This window comes from Quercus suber, unplaced genomic scaffold, assembly GCF_002906115.3.
Source record: "Quercus suber isolate HL8 unplaced genomic scaffold, Cork oak 2.0 scaffold_127, whole genome shotgun sequence".
Taxonomy (NCBI): Eukaryota; Viridiplantae; Streptophyta; class Magnoliopsida; order Fagales; family Fagaceae; genus Quercus; species Quercus suber.
In genome coordinates this window covers 832,158-838,157 of record NW_027069590.1, presented here as the reverse complement: position 1 = coordinate 838,157, position 6,000 = coordinate 832,158, and positions in this window count along the sequence as shown.

Sequence of the window (6,000 nt, the reverse complement as noted above, 5' to 3'; positions counted from 1 at the left end):
CCATGCTGCTTGAAAGAAGTAATTAATACCATTGTTGCAAGTATAATCTTATATGCTTTAGCGATATCTGTCTTGAAGTCAAGTACAGAGATGACAAAATCTTTAGAATCCAATTTGAATAACAATGAGAATATTGCTCAAAAAAAAAAGAAAAAAAGAAAGAGGAATACCATGATTATGTTTTTCTTTATATGGAGTTTTTTTTTTTTTTTTTTACTAATTTTAATTCCATAGTATAGCATAATCCTATAAGCCATCTGCTATACTAGGCTCTTGCCTTACTAAGATTGATTGGTGAGCCTCCTCGGAGAATTTGAGGAAGCAAAAGTTGCACTTTGTTGATACTAAATTTTTTTAGTATATGCTAAGCATCATGGAACTTGAAAGAGGTAATACCATTATTGCTTAAGTATAATCTTATATGCTTAAGCTATATCTTCAAGGTTGAACATTGTTGATACAAATTTTTTAGTATATGCTAAGCAAATCATGGTGCTTGAAAGAGGTATTTAAGTACAAACTTATATGCTTAAGCGATATCTCTGTCTGTCTTTAAAGTTAAGTACAGAAATGACAAAATCTTTAGAATCTTTAAGTACAAAGATGACAAAATCTTTAGAATCCCATTCTAGCCAAGGATTCTTGTGGTTCCAGATGATCCAGCTACAGGAAAACCAATATTAAGAAATGTTATTTCTTATCACAGTTGTAGCCTTGAGGGAGCCTCAGCCTATCCTCTCCCTCTCCCACAATGCCACAACTTCTGAAGCTGTTTCCAAAATTTGGGCCAGAGTCATGACTCATGCATGGGAGAATTACCCAAAAGTCGTGTATGCAACTGTAAAACCAATATTTAATAATCCATTTGTGTTGATCATGCCCTGTCCGACCTCACAGAGAATGTTACGTGCTAAATGAATTGAGAGATGTTTCTAGTTCACTTTAAAAGATTTCGCATGTTCTCAAAAGTGTATTCTATATACAGAGCCAGTTCTGTTGAAAATTGTGAAACAATCCTGAGATTCGGGCAGTGTCATAAAATGAACCAGTTCATATGGGNTTTTTTTTTTTTTTTTTTTTTTTTTTTTCGGTTGGGCCCGTTTGGGCCCAATTCCTAAACGAGGCCCGCGGGGCCCGGCTGGGGCGGGTCCGGGCCCCGGGAAAAAACCCGGTACCCTAAACGGGCCGGGTCCGGGCTACGGGTCTTGCCCCGCGGGTCGGGTCCGAGTATGAAAAAACCCGGCCCGAACCCGACCCGTTGCCATCCCTAGTTATATCGTTGATGTTGTTGTTGTTGTTGATGATAATGGAGATGAGATAATATATTATTTTAACATGTAGGAAATATTATTTTTAATGTATAGAATTGAATGATAAAACATCTGCTAAATGGGATATTGTAAAATGATGTAGTAAAATAATAAAGTAAGCTTTTAGTATGTCAAAATGGCATTTTTTATGCAACATCTACTACAGATGCTCTTAGTGATCTTTTGTTTTATAGAATTCAATAATATCCAAAAGTTATGGGTTCTTGCACATTAATGGTATCACAAACTGACAAAAGCTAGTGATAGAATAAAGATTGTTAATGAAAGTGTAGTAAATAGTATATAATCAAAGTGGTAAGATTTTCTTTTTGGAAAAAAAAAAAAATAGTTTGTGATTCTCATGTTCCTTTTATCAGTAAGATTTCCAAAAATAGTGTTGGAGCTTCCATATTTCTTTTGACATCTCAAGTTGGCGTGTGTGTGTTAAATAACAAATCTTATATTAACTTATGGCTTGTTTGGAAGTTTAGAGAGGGAGGAGAGTAGAGGAGAGTAGAGGGGAGGGGAGTAGTGGGGAGGAGAGTAGAGGAGAATGATTCACCTCCACCTTATTTGGATGTTTTTAAAATTAGTAAGAGGGAATGGAGTAATTAGCTCTTCTCCTTGTGTAATTTTGTTAATATAATAAGGGTAAATTAGGTAATTTACTTGGTCAATAGTTTATGTACTCTACTCCCCCTCCAAATCTTTCTAATTTGGGGGAATTAAAATTGGGGGGCTAGAGGGAGTCCAAACCCCTCCAAACTCCTCCAAACCCCTCCCTCTCATTCTTTAAAAAACTTCCAAACAAGGTAATTACATTACTCTCCCTTCCTCTACTCTACTCCCCCTCATTTTTTAAACATCCAAACATGCCATTAGGGTGTGTAAATTTTTTCTTACCAATGGTTAGATTTTTTTTTTTTAATATAAAAAAAATTAAAAAAAATAATAAAAAAAACCCCAGCACCTTCTTCTTTTCTGTTCAAACTCTACCCAATCATTTTTAATTTCAACTTGGCCCGGTCCATCTGATAAAGAAATCAAATCGAAAGTTCCAAACCCGTTAAACTAAGGTAACTACCTGACCCGGTCAAAGTAACAAACTCATTGTAGACACAAGCCCTTGACCCGACCTATTTTGTTTACAAGACCACAAGCCCAACTTTATACCCAAACCCTTAGCCCCAGTTTAAAATATATAAATTAATCAACACAGAATTTAATTGACCCGGCCCAATCAACAACAAAAGCCCAAAATAAATCCTTTGTCTAACCTAGCCCACTTAAAACCATGGGCACAATCGGCCGCCCCAAGCCCACTCATCACCAGTGTTCCAACAGTCAAGTTTTACTTGGTAAGACCGCGGCAGTACTATCTTTAGTGAGCCGTACTGTACTTAGCAAGTCAAGTTGACAGAATCTTTTCATGTCCTCCGTGTAATCTTGCAACAGTCTACCTTTTCTGGAGAAAATAAATTATTTAAGGGAAATGTTTACAAGTGGTGCTCGTTAAGATTTTCTTTTTTGGATCTTATTTAAAAAAAAAAAAAGCAAAAATGTTGTCAAAAAAGTTGTCAAAAGCTGCCAAAAGTTGCCCAAAATTCTAAAAAGCTGCCAAAAAATTTGTTGTAACTCTAGAAAGGTGTTCAAGACTTGGTTTCTTAATTGAAGCGAAGGAAGACTCAAACTGATTCAATTGGAAAACCAAGAAAGAGAGATCATAATGAAATTATTTTTACCCCATAGAAGACAACATTGATAATAAGATCTTAGTAGTGGAAAAACATCAAGAGAGTATTGAAGAGCAACAAGGTAAAGATATAATTTATCGAGAGAGTATTATATTAGAGGGTGCACATGATGAGAAAGTTGAATTTGTTGAATGTACTATTAGTCAACCTCTATAGTGTTGTAAGATTTGCAACTTGGTGAAGTCGAAGAGGTTGAAACCACAGTGTTTCCTATGGTTCATAAGGTTCAAGATGAAATTATGCCGATTCCACACATTGATTTTGTGATTCTAGAAGAGTTTGATGTGGTGAAATTCAAGATTTTTCTTTTCTCAGTGCTCCATAAGATGATTCCAACCTTGAGCAAGTATTACTTGTCAACATCCTAATCCATCAAAGTTTTGAAACTCGAGGTCAAGTTTTCTCCAATTAGAAGAGAATGATTTGGAGACACAAGAAAATTTTTATTTAGTATTATTTATGTTTCCAAGTTAATTGTATTTTTATGTTTTAGGTCCTAGTAGTATTTTAATTTGAAAGCAATGTTATTTTTCTAATAAGGCAATTAGGGTTTCCTACCCAATTAGAATTAGGGTTTAGCAATTCTTTATAAGCAAATTATTGTACTCCTTTTAGAGATAGTTGATATTTTGATGAATGAAAAAAAAAAAAATGACATTTTGGTCTTTCTTTGGTTTGATACTGACTCTAATTCCATCCTAGGTGCTGACTCCTAGTGGTTTTCTTGCTTGGTGCTGACTCTAAGTTAGGTCTAGGTGCTGACTCTAAGTCAGGTATCCCTTTATCTTTTTATTGTTTCATTTTGTTCTAATTGTCCTGCATCACATAGCCAATACAGTGAGTAGAGAAATGTTGCTGTGTGTGCCTTTGGCATTAACTTATTAATTTTACTCAGCAAAAAAAAAAAAAAAAACTTATTAATTTTTTGCTGATTACTTTTATAAAAGGTGTGTTAAAGTATATTTGTATTTTGAAAATGTGAGAAAATATGAAAATTTTAAGAACTATACATAAAAGTTTAAAACTAAAAACTGAAGGAAAAAGTTGTAGCAAATGCACAACGCTCTCCACAACTATTTAAATTGGAACTAACTTGAAAATTGTAAACAACCTAACAGCAACATGGCCTCAAGTACAAACTTAGATTCCACACAAAAATCAATGGGTCTTTGACATCTTCAAAAGCGAAGATTTTGATTTTCTTATTTGTGTGTTCCGTGTGCCCGAAAAATCTATTGGCTTCCATGCCAGAAGCCTACTTTCTACAAGTAATTGGCTTAGGACCATTGCATCATTGACATGTTTAATAGCATGTGCAATTGCTATTGATGCTTTGTTTCTGTTTCTATTGTTATATAACTACTATAACCGTGACAAAGAGACTCTAACCTCTCAAAATATTTTGCGTGAGTTAGTTGATTCTGCAAGAATGAGATTGGCCAAAGATTGGATAGTGGAAAATTAAATTCTTGTCAGAATAAGATAATCTACGGTTTTTTTTTTTTTTTTTAAAGGCAAAATATAATTTGAATTTATAGTATCCATTTTATAATTATTGTTCTTTATCCTTTTTTTTTTTTTTCTCTGTAGACGGGATTTGGTCTCTAGTCAATTATTCGGCTTCAAAAAACTTTATTAAGAACCTATCACTCTAGACATTTCTTGTCATAACAAATTTGATGTTAGGAAAAAATATGATTCATTGTCCTTGTCTCAATATTGGATAAACATATGCGGTTTAATTGTAATGGTGTCATTAATTAAGTTGAAAGATGCATTTAGTAGTGTCTGTGTGAGTTTCAGGTGAGCCTTTTTAGCTGCGATTTCAAGTTTTAATTTTAAAGTAAACCCCTTGTCCCTTGTGCCCACATTTATTCACTTATGAGAATCTGGCTCGTAACATCAAATTCACATAAAATAAAATACTGATTTTTAATTCAAAGTTTTAAATATCTAATCCATCAGCACATTGTCAAAGGCCTTGTAGATGAATTGGCACCTCCCTACACACAAAATGCTTAGAGGTCTAGGAGGAAAAGGGTTCGAGCTGCGAGATTAGCAGCATGTTGTAAGTATTTCTCAAAAAAATAATCCATCAGCACATACGTTTCCCTTAATTAATGCATGTAGTTAAATGGAAAACAAACAAGAGAAAGTCTAAAGCCTACCTCACATCAACAAGCAATTGTTTGTTTTTTTTTTTTTTTGCTAACCATCAACAAACAATTGTTGATATGTAAGACAAAGCCTACCTCTCATTGACAAGTGAGAACCTGACCACAATAATGAAGATTCCAAAGTTTAACCAACAATTTGTGTGATTAATTACAAAATTTCATTCAAATTTTATTTAGGATCCCAGTACCTAGAGGCATGGTTAAGGTTAAGTTTTTTTTCTTGTAATCAATCAATTTTTAGTTGGCGTGCTAAGATTAATGTTTTTAAAAAGTAGTATTAATAGTAAAATCACTTCAAAATGATCCACGCTAGCTCAAAACAATTTGAGGCGTTAGGATAAAACTTAAATGGGTCAAAGGTATATTTAAATATTACTTAAATAAAATTTAGTATATTAACCATCAATTTAGTTAATTTTTGTACTATAATTTTTTTTTTTTGGATTTAAAATCAATTATTTTTACTTTTTTATATGATCAATTCACTTTAGCAATACTAGGGATATTGAAAAAATTTATCAGACAAGCCTTACAAATTGAAGTGTCACTCATCAGAAAATATTAATTCAAACATAAATTTATTATATTGTTTAAGTGGTATCGGTCTATTATTACTACATCAATTTATAAAATATTTTGTAGTGTCTTTAACATTTTTCATTTACCTAATGGTGATTTGTTGATTTTTATTAGTTTACAATTTTTTTGGAGGAAAATGCTAGAGCTACTACAAATTTTATTATGAAAAGGAACTTACTA